General features: G+C 38.1%; 1 protein-coding gene and 1 pseudogene across 2 annotated transcripts in view; one reads left to right on the plus strand and one right to left on the minus strand.

Moving 5' to 3' along the window:
* The first annotated feature begins 1,703 nt into the window (after window positions 1–1,703).
* Window positions 1,704–26,135, plus strand: part of MICU1 (mitochondrial calcium uptake 1) — a 240,744-nt gene continuing 216,312 nt past the window's right edge. For both annotated transcript variants that reach the window (XM_044659090.1, XM_044659089.1), the window contains exon 1: window positions 1,704–1,785. The gene's annotated coding sequence lies outside the window, so the exon portion shown is untranslated. The remainder of the gene's footprint in view (window positions 1,786–26,135) is intronic.
* On the minus strand, window positions 7,652–8,364 carry LOC123234335 (annotated as a pseudogene).

Genomic DNA, 26,135 nt, shown 5'->3' on the forward strand with positions numbered 1-26,135 from the left:
AAACTTCTGGTACCATGTTGCCAGACTTCACCTTCATACATATGTTATAAAAGAAAGGGGTAATCTAGATACTACCCCTATTAGGCTGGTTATTAGTAATAGTAATCTAAGATATTAATCTGAGGAAGCTTTGGTTTGGTTCCTGATGTCTGGTGCAGGGACACCCGAGTCCTGCCACCCAGCTGGAGGTTATACTAACTGCTCTTCTTTATAACAGTGCCCAGGCAGGATCCCTAAAGGTCAATGGATAATGTTCATCTGACTTCGTTGCTCCCTTCCCAGAGTGGTGATGGAATAACTACTCCAGGAAGGTACTTAATAACTTTATCTATGTTGTTTAACAAGGGAAAGGAATGATCAGGAAAGGGTTGGGAATAGGTAACCCTATCACTAAATCTATGACAATAATCCTCAGGACTGTAGGCTGTTCAGTAATGCTGGGCTTGTTCTTCACTTCCTCTGGCTCAGCCTGGCCACAGCCAAACCAGAGTAAGCAAACTGTTTGGATGATGCAAATACTAATGATGATTTCTCTCGGCTTCTTACTGCTCGTTGTTTTGCCAGTTTTACAGCCTTTAGGAAATCCACCCTTACCACCCTCTTCTTCTCCTACCCACTTCCCGAATCTCTCCCCCCCCCCATACCTAAATATCTAGAGATGGTTTAGGTGCCTAAATATCTAGGGATTCAGAGAGAATCAGAGGATCCACAGGTCAATCAATGTTCAAGATCAAATGTCCAAGGCAAGAGTTTAGGCAAGGCTCAGCCAAGGCAAAACCAAGGTCCCAAAAGACAAGGAGTCCAAAGGATCCCTCTCAGGGGGCTGCCAGGGTATTTATAGCCTTTCTGGCCAATTGCCTTTCCTCCTGTCCTCATGACCTCTGGGAACATTCCGATGTCCAACTGTCTTCACCTGTCAATCAAGGTGTGACTCTCAACTCCCAGAGCTTGATTATGACCCATATGGTCTCCTTTCTCTGCATATCTCTTTCTTCTTAGAGTTTAAGTACTTTGGCAGTAAGCTTGCATCACCATCTCCCTCTGGGGCCTCAGTACCCTGGCACACAGCGGCAATAAATGTGTATCTTAATAAACCCTAGTCACTGAGTTTTTTATGTTTGAAGTATTGGCAAATTGCCAAGTGTGTGGGTGGGGGTGGGGAGGGGTAGGTTGGAATTCTCTGGCCTGGGAAACTCCCAGCAATTCCTCTGCCTGGGACCATGGCTTAGAAGGGACCACCTTCTGGCTTCCTTTGAGTCCCGGCCCAAAGCCCCTCTCCAGGAAGCCTTGCCCAGCCTCTCAAAACTGCAGCGCCTTCTCTCTCTTAACTATTCCTGTTTATCCTGTGTATAGTTTGTTTGTTTGGTCCCGTCTCCTTTACTAGGCTGGGAGCTCCTCGAGGACAGGGCTGTCTTCCGACTCTGTGTTCCTGGCACACAGTAGGCGCCTAATCAAGGTCTACTGGCTGACTGCCTGGAATAAAAAGGCAAGAATGCCCGAAGTCGTGGGGAGGGTCCTCTAATGGGATGAACAGTGTGGCCTGGAGGCTGGGCTGACGGGCCTCGCGGGGCCGAGCACACTCTCTAGGTCCGTCGTTCCACTCGGTTTCCCACGGCCCGCCCGAAGCACGGGCTCCGCCCCGATCCCAACGGCCCCCGCGGCCCGCAGCATCACGTGAATACGAGCCTCCGCGGGCCGGGCTCCTCTGTCCCGCAGCTGCGGCGGCCGCAGCTCTATGGTCGCCTGAGGAGTAGCTGCCCAGGAGCAGCCGAGAAGCGCGGAAGGGTGAGTGTGGGAGCGGGAGGGGGTCTGCAGCATCTCCTCCTCTGGTCGCGAGGGAAAGAGAGGGAGCGACGGAGTAAGGGAGGGACATACGGAGGTCGGTCGGTTCGTGTCCGTGCTTGTCACGGGTGTCGCCGCCGCCGCCGCCTTCGCCTGGCCTTGGCCGGGACCTAGGCTCTTCGGCCCCCCTCTCCCCTTCCCCGCCGCGCCGCCTGGGGGCGCAGCCGTAGCCATCCTTGTCCCCCGCCCGACGGGGAAGCACCACCTGGAGGAGGAGCGATCATCCCCAGTGGGGCGGGCTCGCGTCCTCCCTTCTCTCTGCACCCCCAGCGGCTTTTGTGGAGGATCTCCTACCCCAGGGGAGAGAGCGCTGACACCCCCGCGTTATAACCTACTAGGTGCCTGGCAGAGCCAGGGAAAGTGCCAGCGCCAGCGGGGTTCGGGAAAGGCTGGGTGAAGAAAATGATAGATTGTCTAGGACTGGCAGGAAACGAGGGGCAGAGGGAGACAGATAGACATTTTTACCTGAGACTCCTGTTAGTATCCAGTGATCCAGTGAAGGCAATGGTCTGATGAAGTCTAGCCAAGAAACCCCGCCTTTGTTTTGACTTTCCTCCCTGGGCATTCCTGCTAGTTAGGGATGGACCTGGTGGCATCTTAAGGCTTGGCCAGCTCTGGTTCAACCTGGCCTCATTGAGATACCTGTGTGAAGGGACCTCTTACGGCCTTAGTTTTTTCCTCTTTAAAATGAAAATGAAATAATGTAAAATAAATGTAAAATGTAAGAGAAAATTGGACTCGATGGCCTTGGAGATCATTTCCAACTCTGATCTAACAAAATATCTTCTTTCCACTTACCAGAATTTGAGGCGAATTCTTGTGTTTCCTAGCCTCCTCCCCATTCCTTTCACAAGACACTCTTATTGTCTCCCTACTCTAGACATTTTCACCAAGCCTAGGAATTACTCCTTCATCTCTGTCTCTTAAAATTCCAAGTTTCCTTCCAGACTCAGCTGAACCACTTCTTTTGTGAGGCTTTTCCTGACACCCAATGGTTGCTAGTGCCCATCTATCCAATTAACCTTGTTGATGCTTGTATGTACAATTTCTCATTATAGATGCCAATGGTCAGCATTTAGCACTTTAAGGTTTTACATACATTATCTCATTTGATCCTCACAACATCCTGTGAAGCTGATGACATTATTGTCCTCATCTTACAGGTAGGGGAAACAAGCTGAGAGGTTAAGTGACTTGGCTAGAGCCATACAGCTAGTTAAGTGTCTGAGGCAGGGCCTGAACTTGGGTCCTGTCTCCAACCCCAGCACTCTATCCACTCTTCCACTAGGATGTAAGCTCTTGAAGGCAAAGGTTCTTTCATTGTTTTCTTTGTGCCCCACATGCCCTAGAACAGACCCTGAAACAGTTATAATTATTTGTTGATTGAGTTTTATGTGATTGTCTGCTTTGGAATATCATTTATGATTTGCATGTAGATTATTATTGTAACTTTTGCATAGATGGGAAAGTAAACATATAGTCAGATTTATTAATATTCTTTTAACTGCCTTTTTAAAAAAATAAGTTCTGAGATTCCCCCCCCCCCCAATGCATTTGGTATGTATACCCTCTCAAAATTGTGTTAGTTCTAATCTAGTCCTTCTTAATTTCTTGATGTATACTCAGGCCTGGTTCACCTCCTCTGTTTAACTGCAGTATTTTTTCCACTTCCTGAAAAAAAGCATATCTGAAATTATAACATTATATTATTTTAAAATTACATATTTTTCAATCAGCAAAAGTCTGCTTTTTTCCCTTTCCACTCCCAAATCCCTTAATTCAGTGGTTCCCAAACTTTTTTGTCCTAGGGCCCCCTTTCCAGAAAAAATATTACTTAGCGCCCCCTGGAAATTATGAAACTATTTATTGAACTCAGAATAGAATGTAATACAAAAAAAGTGTGGCCATCACTGCTCCCCCTGGATCACTGCAGCACCCACTTTGGGAATCACTGCCTTAATTGAATACAACTGTGTGTGACCTAGGACAAGTCTCTTAACTCCTGTCTACCTCAGATCCTTCACTATAAAATGGGGATAGTAATAACATCTACCTTTCAGGTTGTGAGGATCAAATGAGATAATATTGATGAAGTACTTGGAGTGTCCAGCACTTAATAGGTGTTTAATAAATGCTTATTTCCTTCCCATCTGTCTTTGGGTCATGTGCCCAGTTGTAATATTGCTATGTCAAAGGGTATGGACAGTTTACTGACTTTTAAGTTATAGTTCCAAATTACATAGTTTTATATATATGTGTGTATATGTAGTTATAGTTCCAAATTGTTTTCCAGCAAGATTGAACCCCTTCACAGCTCCACCAACAGTGTTCATACACAGCCCTTTTTTTCCTTTTTGTCATCTTTGCCATTCTTACAATTGTAGGGTAAAAACCTCAAAAGTATTTTAATTTCTCTTTTTTATTAGTGATTTGGAGAAATTTTTCTTATGGTTGTTGATAGTCTGCATTTCTTCAATGGGACACTTCCTGTTCTTATCCTTTGACCATGTCACTGTTTGGGGAACTTAACAAGTTCTTCATAGGATCTCTCTTCCTCTTCGACCTTTACAATCAATGTTAGCACTTAAACTTCATTTGTCTTCACAGTTGTCTTTTTGCAAACACTTACCTTGGACACTGAAATAAGAGATAAGCAAATATCCTATAAAATGATGTTGCTTACTGCCTATGGGTACATGATAAAAACCAATTCTGCTCACTTCTTTACCTCTTCAAGGACAGTCCTTCCAGTTAGCTGCAACTTTCTTGATCTTCTGTTTTAATTTATAAGGAATAATTAATTTATATGAATATCAATATTGGTCTGATTTCTTTTTTTTTCCAGTGGTCTGTCTGTCAATAGATATTAAGTGCCTGGGGATACAAAAGGAGGCAAAAGACATTCAATCCAGTCCCTCAAGAAGCTCATAATTCAGTGGGGGAGACAGCATGCAAACAAATGTATAAAAACAAACTATATACAAGATAAATAGTTTGTGGTAGCTTGTAAATTAACAGAAAGAAGGCACTAGAATTAAGAGGGAAAAGCTTTCTGTAGAAAATGGGATTTTGGTTGCCACTTGAAGGAAGCCAGGAATCAGAGATGAGGAGGATGACCATTCCAGGCATAGGGAATAGCCAAAGAAAATGCCTATAACTGAGATGTGGGGCATCTTCTTCATGGAATAAAAAGAAAGCCAGAAAAGTCTCGGAGGGGGTTAAGTTGGGGGGCAAAGATTGTTACTTCAGTTTTGATATAACACTTTTAATTTCCATTTAGTAACTCATTTTTGTCATGTGACTGGACTCTTCGGTTTTTGGTCATTCCTTTGTCTTTAATCCCAAGTCATCCAGTTTAAACCCTCTTATTAATTTCTGTGTTCATTTTAGTCTTTCTAAAGTAGCTATACAAGATATATGTATTTGGAATAATTTGACCCATTAACTGAATGTGAAGCTGCATGTCTGGATTAGATCATTTGCATTTTTCATCTCTTCTATTATTTTTATTATACATGGTTAGGCAAATCTATTTTTGATACATATTTCATTGAGAAGCTTCTATTATTCAGAGACATGATACAAATATTGCAGTGTGTAGAGCACAGCTCAAAAAATTATTTGTGGGTCATGGAATGGGATAGGAGAAATGAAGTTGGGATCAGGAGAGTCAAAAGACAGACTTACAGACAGACACAAGGTCTCATGATGATCAGTGACAAAGTTTAATGATTTCAGATAAATTCTTATAGAGAAAGTGGTGTAAGCTAAGGGATTAGGTAAGCCTTTTGCAGGGATAATGGTTAGTAATGATTTACAAGATGGAGACAATGGATTTAGATTACCTCAGTGGCTTTAAACAGAGTTTTCTATAGGATAATAAGTCACTGCTAAATATGTAACTATCTAGCCCAGATTCTTAGGGAAATATTTGCTTCAGTGTGTTTGTCTAGAACAGCCAGTTATTTACCAGGTACAGCAGAGGTTTGGGGTTGAGTTCTCATGTGAGGAAGCAGGCTGTGTGTCTGGCTATTTTTAAGCTATGGTTGTGATTTTACTGGGACCTACTCTCACTACGGGGGGCTACATCTGCTCCTTTTTTATATAAATTAGATAAAGCAAGTGTGTTTCAGAATATGCTGTTTGTGCTGACCATAGTGTTTTGTCATAGGCAGACATTTCTCTACGGCTTTAGCGTAGGAGCTAAGATGACTTTTACTCAGGGGTCTTTTTTGGCCTCAAATCAGGTGGTCCAATCCTAGGGTTACTAATATTGCCTTCCTGACAAGGCTTTTCCTCTAGCTTTTAGCATAGCCTTAGTTGGATGGTTGTGCTTGCTATGGCTTTTGTTGAGACTCAAGGTCCTTTTGCCTTTATGACAAGCATCATACTACAGCTAAAAGAGCTACTCTTCTTAGCCTGTTTCTGTTAGTATCTAATTCTTTGTTCCATAAACCAAGCAAATATTGACTTCTCTTTACTTGTCAGTCAAATTTGTTTTATTTCTAAATGCTAATGATGTTATGCTGCTAAGGATTATGTTCTTTTATGGGGTAATATACTAGGGTCTGGTATGTACTTTTTCTTCTTAATCAAATTTACAATAAGTGTTTGGTGTGATATGTTTGTGCTGCCTTTTTTTAATTTTTATTTTTCCATGGTTATGTGATTCATGTTCTTTCTCTCTGACCCATCCCCCCCAAGCCGATGCGCATTTCCTCTGTCATAGTTGTCCTGGGTCATTGCATTGCTGCTAGAAAAGAAGTCCATTACATTCGATTTTACCACAGTGTATCAGTCTCTGGGTACAGTGTTCTCCTGGTTCTGCTCCTTTCACTCTGCATCAGTTCCTGGAGGTCTCTCCAGTTCACCTGGAACTTCTCCAGTTTGTTATTCCTTTGAGCACAGTAGTATTCCATCACAAAGAGATACCACAATTTGTTCAGCCATTCCCCAATTGAAGGCATATCCTCATTTTTTAGTTTTTTGCCACTACAAAGAGTGTGGCTATAAATATTTTTGTACATGTCTTTTTCCTTATGATACCATTCTGTGTTCACCTAATTTACTTATAGTTTCCTTCTTTATATTCATGTCATTTACCCATTCTGAATTTATCTTGGTATAGGGTGTGAGATGTTTGTGCTAAGTCTTTTAAATTGTGAATTAAATTTGGGTTGATTATGCTGTGCTATCTTCTGTTAGAATAAGTGTGAGGTTAACTTTTATCTAAGTACCAAGTTTTGGGAGTATAAAACATGGAATGGATGTGATCAGTTATAGAGATAATAGAAGGGGAAATACACTTTGAAAATTTACATTTGATTCAGAAATACTTATGCCTAATATCAGAATACAAGACTATACATCATTATAAGTTACATTTTTCAAGGTAGCTGAACCATAATAGTAATAGTTGGGCTGAGGTTAATACAAAGGGTGAGGCAGCCACTTATTAACATAAAATTGGGTAAATGTTTTTGAGAAGTTCCTTAGTTAAGATTGATCAGTCTTGGCGAGATTTGCCACCTCCAGGGATTGTTCTGCCCTGTGAACTTGTTCTTTTGGCTTGTCTCTAAGTCATGGGCTTTGGTGACTCAGTTCTTTAGAGTAGTCATCTGGGTTTTTCATATTCAGCTGTTCCTGAAAGGTTCTCTGCTATGGGTGTTCATTTCCTGTGTAAATAAAAACAAAACCTCGACCCCCGTATTATAATTCTGGGTTGTTTTTGTTTGTTTTAAAACGGATTTTAATTAAGATCTTTACAGAAGAGCTTTGAGCATACCATTCCAGATGTCACAGAGTCCTGTTAGGCAGTGGGCACTGGCTGGGGCATGGCTGGTTGTTCTGACTTCCCACCCTTCTGCTCTGAGATGAGGGTGGTAGGAAGAATCCCATCCTTGGGCTCTAAGATGCGCACATGGTCAGACAGAGGCTTCTTAGGGCCTATCTTGCTACTTGGATCCCAAGGCAACATGATTTTGACTTTAATTTGCAATACATCCTGTCTGAGGAGGATGAGGCACACAGCTCTGTTGACATAGTAGTTGATGGGGTCTCTGCTGTGGATCATCAGACCTTCCACAAACTTCATGGACTTGACTCTGGCCTCTGAGCTAGCCAGACACCACCACTTCACATCCTTTTGCTCACTCTCCATAATGAAGTGGAGGACACCAGAGCAGGCTCTACACACAGCAAGACCTCTGAGGAGTTTCTAATGCAGGGACTCAAAGACCTCTGGTGGCTACCTTCTCCGTGTACAACTCTATGCTGCCTTCAGGGAAGCCAGACTTCTGAACTACAGCTGTCAGTCACGAATTCGGTGAGCCTTCTCTTTGAGAACTTCCTGAGTCCAGGTGGCCAAGATGATGATTTCTGTCCTGGTTGGGGTAACTTGAACCTCAATCTAGAATAGCCATCTTCTGCCAGCTCCCTGGTGAGGAACTCACTCAGTTTAATTTTGAAGATGCCATCAGCAGCAAACTTCCTTCTCTTGGAGATTTGCACTGACTGTGTCATCTGTAAATGGTAACTTTTAAAAATTTCAATCAATGGGGAATCCTTTTTTTAAAAAAATCTCTATACACATTCAATAGCACTAATGAATGGGAATCCCATATGAATTGCCATGTTTTGCCCTTGTTTCATCCAAGATATTGATTGATCTGTTAGTATATAACTAATATTTTAATGTTTGTATCTGTCATACTGCCATATAATTTTTAATATGTTTTGAAAATAGCTTGTTAGAGGATAGCCTTAAAGTTGGCTTTCAAATACTTTCTAAAAAAATCAGTATAAAGAAGTACTGAAAATCAGTTCAGAATAGACAAAGTTCAATATCATATTCTGTCTCAGTTGTATTGTAAAGGTAAGTCTTTTTTGAAAGATTACAAAAGTCTTCTTGTTTTCTTCTTGTGTGTTTTCATCAAAGATATCCTCAAACAATACATAGACCACTCTCAAAGATTTTATTAGGGCTGAGAAATGTAGTATGTGGGTCATGAGTTGTGGATGGTTTTTTTGTCAACTTTTTTAGTAGCCTAGCTTGTGACATTTTCCTTTTGAGAACCCATGATTACCTCTGTGATATTATCATAATATATGATTAGGACTTAATTAGAAAAGGAAATTATGACATTTTTCAAATGCTTAAATGTTCCATTCAAAGCCATTGTTATTCTAAAAATTATACTGCACATCCATGGAATGCCAAAATTGGTTATTTTATGCTTTAAAAGTTTATCAATATTTCTTATATTCAGGTGTTTTCATTTTTTAGCATTTAATAGGTTTTGACAAATCAACTGAATTACTGGCCTTCCATATAATTACTTAGTAATTCTGAGGTTCAAACTTCCAGGGCACTCGTGCTCAGCATCTGGCTATTCTACCACAGATCCGCTTTTTTTATAAGTGATCCATAAGGAAAATGTTAACAGGAGAAGTACATCAGTTTCTACAGGAACTGGCTTAGGGTGTCTGTGTCCTAGTTATCCTAGGAGCTAGCTCTAGTACTTAGGTATTCTTTAGCTGAGTGCTTGTTACATATTTTTAAAAACTTGTTGGGCTTTTAGCAATCACTAAGCTTTTAGGACTATATTAAAAGCATATCACTATAATTGTCACTGTTTTATAAAATAGTATTATTAAATGGTATTAAAGTAGGTATAAATTTAGAACAATAGTATATAGTAATGTCTAGTTTTAATAGTCCTTTTTTATAGGTCATCTTAATCATTACTTTATGTCTTAAAAGAAAAAATTTAACTTTATACTAGCGTATATTATTTCACTTGAAAAAAGAATTTCAGAATCTTCATCAAAAAATAATTGAGCTGAAATGGCAGATATATAATCAATTAACAAGTATTAATTAGCATCTACTGTGTTCCAAGCAGTGTGCTAGGAGTTCAGGTTACAGATTAAGAAATGAAACAGTTCCTATCTTCAGGGATCTTAGACTGATTTGCAGATTTCTCAATGTAATCTAGATATTTAAAATAGCTATATTATAGAATGATTGATAAGACAGATTGTCCTGTCATTTTCTTTTAGCTATTAATTTGATCAAGGAGCTAGAAATTTTAATTCTGTTTTGCTTAATTCGTATGTTAATTAACAGGGAAAATAGAAACAAAATCATGGTTATTAGAAAGTGTCCAGTTCACTGGAGAGCATCTAATCAAGCTGTATATCAGTGAATCATCAGACTGGGAAATAATAACAGGAGTTCTCAGTGTTGGGCCCAAAGTGGTTAACATTGGTTAGATGGAGTAGAGTATATCCTTAAAATTTGTAGACAAACCTACAAAGAAAATTGGATGCTTGACACTGTTGAAGATGGAGTTAGAATTCAAGGTAACTTTTTGACTTGGAGAAAGTTTTCAAATTTTATCACTAAGTTTAGGGTGGTAGAAGGAGAGACAAAACTATTGAATAAGTGGCTTACCTATAAGTATAATAAAATGGAGTTGACAGAATTATGGTATAGTTTAAAAGCCACAAGAGTATGAAGTATAATTACTATGGGAACTGGTTGCCTGTCAAGATTGATTATCACCAGACCAGAATTTTTCATTTCTGTCTGACTGTTATTCTCTTCTATTAACTTAAAAGCCATTGCTGTGGGTTGGTCCTTTTACTTTATAGTGATAGTTCTGGGGCTACTATCCCATGCCTTGAAAGTATTGTTTCCTGCATTGGAATGGATATTCTTTGAAGCCACTGAGTAATTTTTTATATTGACATTCCTAAATATCATGTATTTTGAGAGTAGGTGTAGCTCAGTTTTAAGTTTGGCATTTCTCGTTTTTATGATTGAGTCACTTCCTTCTGTATATTGTATAGTAAGGGAGAGTTCAATTTATATTAGTAAAGCTTCTCAAAGATGAAAAATTTCATGCTATTTTCACAGGTTTTCAATTGAACTGTTTATTCAGTGATATTTAATTTTTTTCCCAAATCCCATTGCTGCTTCCTTTTCTGAAACAGTGCGGTGAAGCTATTTTTCTTATGCCAAAGGGGGAAAAAAGCAGACAACATTGGAGAAATGAAATGTTGCTAGGTGAGGGAATATATTACCCTGGCTTACTCAAAAGGACAAAAGGAAACAGAGCTTGATATGTATCTTCCCCCTGCCCCCCCCCCCCCATTTAAACTGGATGAGCAGGCCCTACCATTTGTATTTATGGAGCTAGCTAATCTTAGGTTCACAGGTGGGTTGTACTGAGACATGGTGTTACGAATAAAATGGATATATCCAAAAGTATTAATATTTTATTCAAAGTCATGTTGGTAAATTCAAGAAGGCCACGTGCCTGCTATTATTTAATTCAAATCACCTGCCATTACCTCCTCCCACCTGGCTGCCTTGTACCAAAGAGAGCACCCCAATCAAGTCCTCTCTATTTAAGCTACGCTTTATGTTGGCTCATGTCACCACGTAAGACAGGAAACCTGTTGAATCATGGGAAATATAGTTTCAAAGTCTCCTAAACGTCCACAGGAAGTTTATGTCATATATCTAAATATTTAAGGCTCAAATGAACCCCAAATTCCCAATATCACATTCCCCCCTGAAGAGCAACGAGAGATTCATCTCCTCGAATGCTCTTGTAAACATAACTAACTTTTAAATTACAGAAATTTGGGAATAAAAGAAAAGAGGACAAAACAATGAACCAATGATTGCTAGCTGCATTGACAAAAAAACAATTAGGGCAGTCCCCTTCGGCAAAAGAGTGCACATTCAAAACAAATGCATTCAACTCCCCATAGTTTAATCACCTGCACCCCAAAGTTCGATTTGGATCTTCATGATTCAGTGAAGGCTCTTCAGGCATCTTCATGGTGCTTTCTCCAAACAGGTTTCTTGTCTGGATTCTGGGGAGATGGCACATTTCTTATCCTAAAATTACTCTCAAAGAATTTAAACTTTACATTATAGATTATAAAACATGCATTCCCTTCTGAGGAGAATTATACATTCCCCCTGAAATTATTCCTAAAAGAGTTAAAATTTTACATTATAGATTATGATACAAACATTATGATTATAAAACTTACACACACCCCTGAGGAAAATCAATAACACATTCTCCCCTGAAGAGGGTACCCCAGGTCAGCTAAGGTTGCATGGCTGAGTCACGGAGTTGTATGAAATCAATTGGCAAAAGAAAAAAAATAATAAAATCCAAATAAAAGAAAAAAAAATAAGTTGTGAATGAAAGGAAAACCTTAGTTAAAGTCATGTGCAAAAAAAATGTAAGGAAAAATAAACTTATAACAGGTCCTTGAATCAAGGCCCAATTAAAGTGATTTAAGCAGTTTGCAATTACTCATTCAGGAGCCAGGACTATAGAAAGTTGCCATTCTATATATAAGAGAAATAACAGGACCAAATATGTGTCAAGGGAAATGTCTTTCACTGGTCTGATTTGCGTGCACCTTCTCAGGGAAGAGCCATACTGATAGCCAATCTTAGGTGCTTACTAGGAATTTAAGTTAAGGGGAAGTCTGGCCTAAAATGTTAGAAAGCTGCAACCCCAAAACTCAAACACTAGTTTCAAGCCCTTCAGTATTGGCATAAAACTTCCTCAATCCATGATCTGCATGACCTTTTGCTCCTTGGCACTTTGCAGATTCTCAGTTGGTCTCCATGACCTTGTGGCTCTTTTTCTCCCTTCTCCTGGAATCAGACAGAGAGACATTAATCACAGTCCCATAATATTTACCAATAATTGGCAGGTTACCATAGTCTAAGGCTTTTTTGGGTATGCATTAATATTATAGCAAATATATATTATATTAAGTTTATATTACTATAAAATCAAAATAATATTAACATTGATTTTGTACCTTAAGTACAAAAATGAGAAAAAGGAAAAAAATCAATTGCTCTATTAAAAAATTAAAAAGAAAAACAATAAGAAAATTTAAAATTCAGGGAAAAATACAATGTTTTCAAGTATAAAAATGAGAAAGAAAAAACTCAAATACTGTATTGCACATAGAAGAAAAAATAATAAAAGAATGTTTTAAAAATAAAAATTATATAGCTTAGAATTAGTGAAATGTTTTTCACCCAAAAAAATGAGATCCATTTCCTATTAAGCTTTTGCATGAACTATGAGTATAAATGGTTTTTACAAAATAGCAGATTCATAATGCACATTCAAATAAAGTACCAAATTTCCAATAACACATTTAAAGACTATCATAGCAACCAAACCCATATTATAATCACTTGCTATGATTTTTAAAAAATTATATACTTGTTACAAATTCAACAGGTATAGTAAATCATTCAGCTTTAGCTAAGATGTTTTCTTAACAAACTCTATTACTGCCTCCATAGCAATTGTGGGGCAGAGCCTAAAAAAAAAAATCTGATTAAAAAAAAAACCTTCTGGGTCTAAGTTATCCTCAGGAATTCTAGATCCTTCTGATGGGAAAGCAAGCTAAAACATAGAGACAAAACATCAAGCACACAGAAGCTCTCCTGGTTTCTTGTGTAAAAAAACAAAAAACAAACAAACAAACAAAAAAAACGGGTAGGAAACTCTCAAGTTTCCTCTACCCCTTTAAGACAACAATTCTTTATAATAAATATATAAAACCGTATCATTTAAACAGAAGGGTAGTAGGCATCTAAAGTCAATTCTAAAGACCTTATAAAATTTAAATTTAAAATCTCAAGGCATTAAATCTTCAAGGTTGTACACAATTATCAAGATAGAATAAAAACTTAAGGCATGTGATCCTATAGTTGGGATGACAAATTCAGTATACATAAGACTTACGGGCTTTTTTACAACTTAAAAATGTTTAAGATGTTCATAAATGGTACAGATAACAGAATTGGACTGATACAGGTAAACTTAGAAAAAAAAATTGAAACCTTAAGGAAATCAGGAAATACAATATGAGGAACAGATTACAAGCTATGTAGTCAAAAAACCTTTTTACCAATTCTAATAGATTTGTTCACTATTTGGGAGTTACAATAAAATCATAAACAGAATTAATATAGCAGCCAAAACTTCATTAGCTTAAAATGATTCAGTGCAACAGAAAAATCAACAAAACAACAAAATTAATTCCCAAAACTAATCAGCAAAATACAATAAGATACAGAGACTTTTTAAAAGAAACAAAACCCATTCAGTTCTGAGGTTTTAAAATCCACCTCTGGTCCAATTCAAGTTTCTTCTAACAGCTCTGCGCTTGAGAACAGTGTTGATGACTCCATAAGGGTATATAATTCAAAGTCTTGGGCAAGCCTAGTGTGTGGGGGTGAATTCCTCCCCTGAGTTTCAGGCAAGATAATCATAAGGAATAGTTTGAAATAGGCCATGCGGCCCACACTTGCCATTCTACTTCCTGTTTGAAGAGTAAAAGCTAGGGCCCACGTGGAAGGCAACTGAGGTAGGGGCTAGAAAAAGCCACGGGTTGGACATCCCACGGGGAGGGTTTGTGTGTGTGGGGTGCTTAGGTCAGGTTTTAGAAAAAGTCACGTGGAGGGCAGTATTGGAGTAGAAGCTCCCTTCAGGGTAAAAGTCATTAACGGAAAATCCCAGATGCGTGAAGTGAGAGAGGAAAGGGTTTTTACTTCTCCAGTCCTAGGTGGCAGCAGAAGCAGCTCCAGAAGTGGTGGCTGGGGTTTGGGATCAGTGGCAGAAACAGTAGCAGTAGCAAGGCAGGAAACTGGCATTCGGGCGGTATGGGGTTAGCGTCAGCGGGAACAGTTAGGGGGTCAGTGAAAAAGGCAACAGCACGTATCCAGCATTGGCACAGTCTAGCAGGAGCTGGAATTGGCACTGGGCGACAAGAAAAAGCTAGGGACCCAGGGAGGGTCCGGTGGGCGGGGCTGGCAGGCTTTGAAACCAAGTTCATGGGGAATGTATGAACTAGCAGCCAGGAGCAGGCTGTTGGAAAAATGGCATTCCCCTTTTAAAAAAATGCTCAGAAGAACTGAGCAGAGTGGCCAAAAATAGCACAAGAGCAGGTCTGAGGCTCCGGGAAAGATCCGGAGGTGTCTCAGAGTTTCGTGGCTTGGTAGGCTATCTGAAAAATTGAGAATTACGATCCCTTCGTAAGTCGCCAAACTGTTACGAATAAAATGGATATAGATTGATATAGCCAAAGGTATTAATATTTTATTTATACCTATATTGGTAAAATAAAGAAGGCCATGAGCCTGCTATTATTTAATTCAAATCACCCGCCATACCTTCTCCCACCTGGCTGCCTAGTACCAAAAAGGGTATCCCAATCAAGTCCTCTCTAAGCTACGTTTTACGTTGGCTCACGTCACCACGTATGACAGGAAACCTGTTGAATCATGGGAAATGTAGTTTCAAAGTCCCCTAAACGTCCACAGGAAGTTTATGTCATATATCTAAATATTTAAGGCTAAAATGAACCCCAAATTTCCAATATCACAATAGAAAAGTGAAACCTTAGCGTAATCTTTTCAGAAATAGTTTTTTTGCAGTGCAAACTAGTAGTTTTTCATTTTGATCCAAAGTGATTTTGAATGCTCCACATGTAAAACTCAGAGCTTCTTTTTGACTACATAATTCTTTTTTCCTCTGTAAAAATACTTGAAGTTAAGTTTAAAGCTAGATGGAGCCTTAGAGATGATGTAGCCCAAATTTTCTCATTTTACAAATGAGGAAAAATGAATACCCAAAGAGAGGGAGAGCATGACAGCTAATAAGGAACAAGAAAGTAGGACTTGAATCCAAACCTTTGGCCTACATGGCCATTTCTCTTTCTAGTACCTCAGCATTACCTGGACCTGGAGGAAAAGATTTTTTTTTTTAATTTAAAAAAATATATGACTTTTTTAGTTGGAAATATAAGAATTGGCCTCTTTTTGAACGTTAGTTTGTGGGAAAGACAGTCTGAGAATAAACAAATTTTGCTTATGTTGTTATTCTGAAGGACACATGAGTTAGTCCAGATGCTGAATATATGTATATTTCATCAGTGAATTTTATAGACTACAAAAACATATTTGTGTGTTGTGATATCCTGGATTTCCAGTACTGGAATAGAATATCTTCACAAAAAAATTATCTTTTCATATTGAAGTCCAGTTGAATTACTTAAAGAGTAAAATTCAATAGTCAGTTGTTCTTCCAAAAGGTTTTTATTGTTTTCAGTTTCAGTCATGTCCAACTCTTTTGTAACTCTATTTTGGGAATTTTTTTGGCAAAAATACTAGAGTGGTTTGCCATTTTTATACAGATGGGAAACTGAGACAAACAAGGTTAAATGGCTTGCTCTGGGGCATACAGCGAGTATCTGTGGCCAGATTTTAACTGGAAAGGTGAGTCTTCTGATACCAAGCCTAGTACTCTAACTTGTGCTACCTAGTTGTTCCAAAATTTTTAGGAATATATTTATTGTTATATATAAAATATAGCTAGATATACGGGTAACACTTGATACTGAAGAAGAGGAAGGTGATGGGTCTCTTGGGCTTTCCTATTTTATAGTAACAGAGGGCAGAGCTGATTGGGTGTCCATACTAGATCTGATATCAGTATGATGAACCTTTCGGATTGGGGAACCATAAGGCTACCTGCAAGGGAGAAATGGGTCCAGATCAGAAACAAAACAGGTCAAAGCTCCCCTGTAGATTAGTGGCCTCGTAAGTGTCTGCTCCATTTTCATTTGGGGTGTGACAGGGAAACCTACTCTTTAAAAAAAAAAAAAAAAAGAAAGAAAGAAAAACATGGTGGAAATTTAGTATCAAAATTTCATTTTTTCTGAAGGTGAAAAGAAAGAAGATTGTTATAGGAAGATATGTTGTTAGATGATGCCACTAAACCATTATCGGTCTCTGATGCATTTTATAAACTTTTCAAGATATTCAGTAAAAAATTATTTCTCTTTCCTATATCATATCTACTGAAAATTAGTTATACAATTGATCATCCCCTCTTTTCTCTGTGGGACTACTACTACATGATAGTAAGCATCACACCAAGACTTTCTTTGCAGTCTACAAAGAGTCATGAAGAATTTGCTTAAACAAAAATGTCATTATGCTGCAGGTCCATATACTAAGGAAAGTTGTTTGAGCCTAGATACTACTGAGAAAAAAAAAAATCAAAAACCAAATTCCTGTGTTGAACTTTTGAAGCTTATCATTGTAAAATGGTCAAAACTGACTAACTTTAACTTGACTAAATATTTTATGAAAATGTTGAGAATAGAAGCCAGCAGCAAGATGTGAATTTATTTTGAAAAATGTGTTGATCCAGATGGATCTATTCTTGTTTACATAATTTGGAGTGTTTTTAGAAAGATCCAGCATGGAGGATGAAGAATTATTTTCTTCTTCTTTATCTCCAGAGGTTCTGTATTAATGGTGCATTCAGAACCAGGGGAGGGACTGAGAAACAACCTTCTAGAAAAATAGATCAACATTTTTGTAAGTAAGATATTGTCATTCATTTAAGTTCTTAGAGCTTATTTGGTTGAGCAGAAGCTCTATACTGAATTCCTTGGATCCTCCATTATTCATATCTCTTCTTTGATGTATTCCATGATATCTGGCCTGAAGCACAGTAGGGCCAATCAGTTAGATCCATGTTTTCATGTCAGAGAAATACATACTTGTCATAAGAGCTCCTTGGTTACCTCTGCAGTCTCCCATGCTATACGGAACAAAGAGGAACAGAAAAACTCAATCATACCTCTTTCTTACTTTTTCCTGACTTCATATTTCCCAACCCCAGCACTGTAAGCCTCACAAAGGATTGGCTGATTATAACACCAATTTTGCCTAAATATTTCCTCTCCTCATATGGTACATCTTTAGTGTGTGGCTGTATTGATTGATTACTAACAAAGAGGCCTCTGTAACTTAGCCATTGTTATTTTACAAGTAAAGAAATAAAGCTATAAAGGAATTATAAAAAATACTGGATCTCTTGCATCCTTTCCCATGAGGTTCACAGCTGTCCTAATCTAGTTGTTAATCTTTTCCTCACTTGGACTATTTAGTATTAATAGGATTTAAACATTCTTACCTGTTCTAATTTATTCCTTTTTTCAGTTCTTCATAGTATATCAAGAATGACTTTAAGACTCCCCGCTGGTTATGTCACTTTCTGTAGCCTAGCAAATAATTTTTTTTATCCTTAAATACAAAGCCTTCCAATCTGCTTTATTATTCTTATCTTACAGTGCTGTCCTTCATATACTAGTCATTTCAGCTAAACTGGATTACTCCCTCTGTTACTCTTATTTTTATTTTTGTACCTTGGTTCACTTCAAGGTACTACTGTAGTGTCAAATACCTTCCCATAATCCAGATCTATGTCTGCCGAATTTCTGTGATCTCATTAAAAAAGGAAATGAAGTTCATTTGATATGATTTCTTTTGAATAAACTTCTGGTAGCTCTTATTTTCTACTTTTTCACTATATAAATGTTCGTAAATTACTTTGATTTCTGGTAAACTTTCAGAACACTTTATTCATATACAATCTCTGCATAAAATTTCGAGAACACAATATACTCTTTTGCTGGCACATATCTGGGTTTTGAGAATATTATGGCTTTTCATATGTAAAAGACTTACTATAGTACCTCCAAACCCCTGAACTTGTAAGTCATTAACTTTCCCCTTTTTATTTAGCTGACCGACCACCTTTTTGGTGTTCAAATTTAATAGGAAGGTTCCAATCTCAAACTAAGATCTTCCTTCGTCTTGATAATGTAATAAATTTTCAAGCAAGGCTGTGACACTGATTTAATCCTCTATTAAATAAAAGCTTTCATTTTAATTGAGTTCTCCCATAATGATTTGTGAGGTCCTTAAAAGTGCTTAGAACACATCCAATTCATTTCCATATCCTTCACAGCATCTGTATCCAAATTTGGGTTCCTGACTTGGCATATAATATGATACTCAGGTATTGTTCTTCATCCTTTGTTTTTCAAAGAGGACCAATGACATCACAGGGTCATCTCTTGCTTTTCAAGTGAATTGAATTTAAGTTAAGCAGAACTATCCATTTCACTTTCTGTTCCAGAGTCATCAAAGTCCAGTGGCAAGACAAAAGTCAGGGCAAGTGGTAATGGCCTAGAGTGCATGAGTGACCTTGTTTTCTTCTAATGTCTGACCAAACTCTGAGCACTCCACAATGCCTATTTCTGCCGCCTTCATGACCATTGGAACAAGTTGTTCTCATCCATTCATTCTGCTTGGAGAAGTTTTTTCATGCTTGGGATAGGGCCTCTCCCCTTGCCTCACTACATCCCAGCTCACTGACAGACTTGAGGCCTGTGGGTTACCTTCAATCTGGTTTAGCCTGTCTGCCAATACCATTTATTGTTTTAGAGCCACAAGGAAGAGTTGAGTGAAAAAGAGTTTACAGGACACCATAGGTGGACAAGTAGCCCTGAAAAGGCAAACCCTCGCACCAAAGGTGCTAGTCTCCTGGAATACCTCAAACAATTTAAATAATTGCTTCATGAATGAAGTCTAGAGAAAGGCCTTGCACACAGTGCAATTAACTTGGTTATCAGTACCAGCAACCAACCTTGACCTCTCTAATAGTATAACTTTCTCTCATTGGGCATATCTCATTCAATGAGGAAATAGGAAAGATTTTCAGGTTGTAAATAGTCTCTACTTTGATTGTTCACTGCAGTGCATTCTTGGAAATTGCAATGTAAAACTATTAATTAGGAGTTGTAAAAATAACACTATATTTTAAAACATAATTTCCTATAAGTTGTAAAAGTAAATAATATGCTATGTTTCTCCAATCATTCATATTTATAAAATTTATCCAACTTATAGATTTACAGCATTTTACTGCAACAAAATGTTTAAGAGCTGATCTTGTACAACCTTGTCATTTTACAAAATGGGGAAAATTAAATTGTCATATCTTCAAGGTTATATAGGTGGCAGTGCAGGGATGAGATGTCAGCTCCCCTGATTCCCAGGGTAATACTTTTCCATCCTATCTCCTTGTATAAAAATCCTCCAAAATATACATTTATTATACATATTGATTAAGAAAATCCAACATGCTATAAAGTACTTATAACATATAAATATTAAAATATACAAAAGAATCATAAATTTCACTCAACTAGACCCACTTTGCTAGGTATGATGAACATACTCTTAATCAGCACTGATTTTTACATGTCTTCTTAGAGTTGAGAAAGACTTTGGGCATTATTGAATGGCCTAAATCTCTTTAAGAAGAAATGCTATTCAGAATATAAACAAATGGTTCCTTTCAATAAGTATTCTGATAATAATTGGAGATTCTAAATCCACTGACCATTTTAGTGTTTATAAAAGTGGGTACAATAGTTACAAAGGTTTGGAAAACATACTAAATACAAATAGGATATAATTATTTTCTCCCATGTTCTATTCAATTGTGGAGTCCTTTACAGTGACAAAATTACTTTAAACTTTAGAGTCAAGTGATATCAGTTATATTTTTGTAAGGCCTCTCATAAATAATATTCTGAAATCCTCACTGAAAGAATTTTAGAGTTTCTAAAGAGGTCATTTAGTCCATCTCGTACCTTAAAAAATACCCACCACAGCATCTTCTAAAAGTGGTTGTACAGCCTCCACTTAAAGAAGAAACCCACTATTTCTCAAGACAGTTCATTCCACCTTTGAATGGTCCTTATTGCTAGAAGAATTTTCCTGCCATTAAGTCAAAATCAGCCTTTCTATAACTTCCACTCATTGCTCCTAGTTCTGCCTTCTGGGGCCAAATAGAAAACCTAATCCAGTGATTCCCAAAGTGGGCGCCACCACCCCTTGGTGGGTGCTGCAGCGATCCAGTGGGGTGGTGATGGCCACAGGTACATTTATCTTTCTATTAATTGCTATTGAAATAAAAAAAATTAATTTCCAGGGGGCTAAGTAATATTTTTTCTGGAAAGGGGGTGGTAGGCCAAAAAAGTTTGGGAACCACTGGCCTAATCTTTCTAATCTCTCTAAGATATGAGAGCACTGAAAGAAGAGTTAACAGCTTTCTGTAGAAAGTATAGCTCTTCCTGATAAGCGGATATCAACTTATGTGGAAACTTATGAAATATGGCGGAAAGCTTTTGGATGAGGATCAATGAAGAAACAGTATGGCAGAAGAAGACCACCACACACTTGGCTGGTCAGAAACACGAAGAATTTTAACTTCCTAAAAGATCAACAAAGCTGCTGTGGAGTCACAGTACAGTTTGTGTGTGGTCCTTTGGCTCTCTGAAGATTTTCTATAGGTTCTTTCTGATAAATGAAGTGTAGCAGATAAATTCCAGTCTATTCAGAAGGTAGAGAATACAGAGAAATTTGTTCTGTTAGTACTGAGACTGGTCAAGAAGGAAGAACTAATTGGTGACATGGAAACAGAGGAAATTTGGCTTTCTTTGTTCTAGAATATTACAAATGAAAGGAGATTCTGAATTTTCCCATTCCAAGTAGTTCTTAATTTTCTTTGATTACTGTGTTTAATTTCTTTATTTTTATGTTTCTTCCTTTAATATTTTTATGGAGACAGATTTTTTTTTAACAATTTAACTTAAATTTGAAATTAATTTGTAGTTGCTAAATAAAGAATGCCATTATGCACCTTCTCTGATATTTAATAACCTTAAGCATTTCAAAAATTAATTAATCCATCGAAAGTGCCATGTGGGACCTGACTAGTTAATAATTATAAAAATTTGTAATATTCCCAATATTAATGTCTGGAATAATTTTCTCAAACAGAAAGACATTTGTAAAAGGTGGGAATTAGAAGATGTCTGAAGTCATTTGTAGCTCAAAAATTCTGTGATTATTTACACTTATATTAATTATCCTATTTGTTTTTTTAAACCCTTACCTTCTGTCTTAGAATCAATACCGTGTATTGGTTCAAAGGTAGAGGAGCGGTAAGGGCTAGGCAATAGGGGGTTAAGTGACTTGCCCAGGGTCACACAGCTAGGAAGTGACTAAGGCCAGATTTGAATCTAGGACCTCCTGTCTCTAGGCCTGGCTCTCAAACCACTGAGCCACCCAGCTGCCTCCAATGATCTGTTTTGATCCTGATACCTCAACTATGTGCTAAATTAGAGAATGCATCTTTTAACCATTTGATTTTCTTTTTGTCCTTTTTTGGTTTATCTTTAGCATATGTAGTTTTTTCTCTTTCTAAATGATTAATATACTTCATATAGCTTGGTTGTTTTTTTGTTGTTGTTGTTGTTGTCTCCTCCATTAGATTGTGAGCTCCTTCAGTGTAGGTACTCTCTTTTGTATCTTCAGTGCTTAGCACAGTACCTGGCATATAGTTGGTGCATAATAAATGTTTATTGATGCTAAATGAATTTGATCCTTTGGATACCAAGTAATAACAGCTTCTATTTATGTGGGTTTTATGGCTTACAAAGTTATTTGACTTATTTTACCTCATTTGTGTCTTACAACTTTCTGATGTAGATAGAACAAGCACTATTTTTTTTTAACTTTTGCCTTCTGTCTTTGAATCAGTATTGGTTCCAAGGCAGAAAAGTGGTAATGACTGGGCAATTGGAGTCAAGTGATGCATGTAGGGTCACACAGCTAGGAAGTGTTTGAGGACAGATTTGAACCCAGGACCTTCCATCTCTGGACCTGGCTCTCAATCTACTGAGCCACCTAACTGTCCCTTCAACTGTGTAGGGTACTGTACTAGACATGGGATGTAGGCAGACATGAAAAAATACTCTGCCTTCAAAAAGTTGACTCCTTGATGATACAACATGTATTTATTTATCTGTGAGAAACAGGAGAAATTCATGCTATGCACTTCCAAGCCAGGAAGGGGGAGGAAGTGAGTGATAATAACTGCTCAGAAGAGATAAGTAGGGACTTGAACCCTAATTTCCTGACTCAAAATCCACTGCTTTCTATTCTGCCACACTGTTTCTCAACCTTATTCCTAATCATTAATCATCAGTATAGTGCCCAACCTGAGATAGGGTCTCTGGAGTGTGTATTGGTCTGATCAACCACAATTGGATCCACACTATATAGTGACCCCAATGTAGTGGGGCCATTTTAGTCTTATTTGAGTATGAAAGTCAACAGCCAAACAACCAACCCCCTATTCCTTATAGTAATAATATTAGCTAACATTTATATAGTGCTTACTATATGACAGGCACTGTGCTAAGCTTTACCAAAATTACTAGGTGCTATCATTATCCCCATTTTGAGGAACTTGGGCAAACAGAAGTTAAGTCACTTGCTCAAAATCACACAGCCAGTAAGTTCCTAAGACTGGATTTAAAATCTTCTTCATTCAAGACCCTGGGTTCTATCCACTACTCCACTTAATTGCCTTAACAAAGATGCTAGGGAGATGCAACTTCATGTCTTTCTTTGGGGCTAAATTGATCATTCTAATGTCACAGCATTTAGTTTTTCTTGATTTGTAGTTGTTTCCTTTTACATTGTAGTTGTATATAGTTTTCCTGGTTCTGCTTAACTTTACTTATGAGAAGATTTATTTTTAATACTGTATTAATTACTAATAGGGCTTTGTAATGCATTTTTCAACCCAGTCTCTTAATTTTTACTCATCACACTTCCCAGGCTTTTCTTACATGTCATTTCTTGCAGTGTAGTAGAATTCCATTTTTCATGCACCACAACTTATATAGGCATCTATTTTGTTTCCAGTTCTTTGCTAATTCAAAAAATGCAGCTATAGCTTAATGGTGGAAACTTCCTATTATTGACTTTTGGGAGCATGTGGTTATTTTCAAAACTACTAGAAATAAAAAACTCTGCTACAGAGTAATATAGAATAATAAAAATTATGTAAATTTGCTTTCTTCTTCAAAGTTTACTTAGTTAAATAGCTCCCATCAAAACGGGAGCAGATCACCCCTCCCCCAGCCCATCCAGTACCAGAGGCAGAGACTGCGCTCCAGAGTTAGAGTGGGGGAGGGGCAAAAATCTAGCTTCTCGGCAGCTAACTGGTACCACTAGCAGCTTGTCCCTGAGAGCAGCAAGACCTGAGACCCCAGGTGGCTGGAAAACTCCGACCTTGGACACGGAAGTGGGGCTGAGAGAGGCAGCAGTAGCACCCAGTGTGCTCAGACTCGGGTGGGGGGAAACCTCAGGAGCAAGTGTAGGCCAATTCAATTTCCAGGCTCTGGGCAGCCAGCTAGGACCATGGGGGCTTGACCTTGAAAACAGCTAGACTAGAGACCCCAAGAGGCTGGAAAACTCAGACCTTGGACACTGGAATGGGGCTGAGAGAGGCATCAGCAGCTCCCAGTGCACTCGGACCCAGGGGAAAACCCCAGGTAGAGGAGCAAGCATGGGCCAAGTTCTGGGCTCTGGGTCGCTGGCTAGGAACACAGGGGCTTGACCCTGAAAACAGCTAGACCAGAGACCCCAGGAGGGTCCCCAGAGAAGTCAGGAGACTCACAAAGTAGTCTCAGGCAAAAAACTTCTCCCTGACTCCATACAAAGAGAATCAGATTACCTTACTCAGACTTCTGGCAGATAAAGCACAATGATGCCAAGCAAAGCCCAAGAAATAAACAAGAAGACAAAGAAAAAACTCTAACACTTGATAACTTCTGCACAGAAAAAAAAACAGAAAACAGAGGAGGACAAACAATTAAAAGCATCCAAACCTTCCTCCCAAAATGAAAATGAGTCACAAGATCTTGAAGAGTTCAAATCTGAGATCATTAGAAAGATGGAAGAGATCTGGAAAGAAAATAACAGTTTAAAAGGCAGAATTTCACAATTGGAAAGTGAGGCTCAGAAATCAAACGAATTGATAAGCAAATTGAAGACCAGAAATGACCAGCTAGAAGCCTTGAAGAAGCAGATAGACCAAATTGAAAAGGAAAACCAAAAGATTTTAGCTGAAAACCAGTCTCTAAAGGCTAGAATTGGGCAATTAGAAGCTAATGATCTTACAAGATAACAAGAATTAATAAAGCAAAGTCAAAAGACTGACAAAATAGAAGGAAACATGAAATACCTCATTGAGAAGTTAATAGACCATGAAAACAGGTCTAGAAGAGACAATCTGAGAATCATTAGTCTTCCTGAAAAAACAGAAATTAATAGAAATTTGGACTCCATGCTAAAAGAAATTATTCAGCAAAACTGCCCTGAAGTTCTACAACAAGAGGGCAATATAGACATTGAAAGGATCCATAGATCACTCTCTACACTAAACCCTGAAAAGACACAACCCCCCAGGAATAAAATAGCCAAATTCAAGAGCTTCCAAGTAAAAGAAAAAATTTTACAAGAAGCCAGAAAGAGACAATTCAGATATCAAGGAGCACCAATCAGGATCACACAGGATTTGGTAGCCTCCACACTACAAGACTGCAAGGCTTGGAACATGATATTCATAAAGGCAAGAGAACTGGGTCTACAACCAAGGATCACCTACCCATCAAAACTGACTATATCCTTCTAGGGGAAAGTATGGGCATTCAGCAAGATAGAAGATTTCCAAGTATTTGCACAGAAAAGATGAGGACTAAATGGAAAGTTCGATATCCAACCACAAAAACCAAGAGAAACATGAAAAGGTAAAAAAGAAACAGAGGGGAAAGAAAGAAAACTTTTATTTTAAAATTTGCCTCTTTAAGGGCTCTAATAAGATCAAATTATTTGTATTCCTATATGGAGAAATGTTATGTGTAATTTTCAAAAACTGTATTCACTATTATAGTAATTAGAAGAATTATTCTTCTAGGGAGAGGTTGGAGCACTAAATGCTCTAAGATGAGACAGGATAGGGGAAAAAAAGAGAGGGGGGGTGTATAGTAGATGGTACCAAGAGAAACTTGAATGAATAAGAAAAATAGGATATTCTATACCACACAAAGAGAGCATGGGAAGGGGAGGGGATGAATACTATTATAAGAAGGAGAGGAAGAGAGCATTAAGAGGTACTATTTAAACCTTACTCTCAGCAGAATTAATCCTGAGAGGGAAGAGTAGCCGTATCCATTGGGATATAGAATTCTATCTAACTCTACTGAGAAAGTCAGAAGGGATTAACCAAGGGGAGCATGGAAGTGGGGAGGTCAAAAAAGGGAGGGGAGGAGAGGGAGAGAGGGAATTCACTAGGCCTTAAAAAATAAAAAGAGGGGAATAATAAGGGAGGGGGTAGAAAGGGAAGTAAATCAAGGGAGGGGACAAGGGGGACTGCTCTAAAACAAACCACTGGTTTAAAAGGAAATAGCGTAAGAAGAAGGGGTAGAACTAGAGAGGATACCAA

Source organism: Gracilinanus agilis, chromosome 2, assembly GCF_016433145.1.
Source record: "Gracilinanus agilis isolate LMUSP501 chromosome 2, AgileGrace, whole genome shotgun sequence".
NCBI classification, from domain to species: domain Eukaryota; kingdom Metazoa; phylum Chordata; class Mammalia; order Didelphimorphia; family Didelphidae; genus Gracilinanus; species Gracilinanus agilis.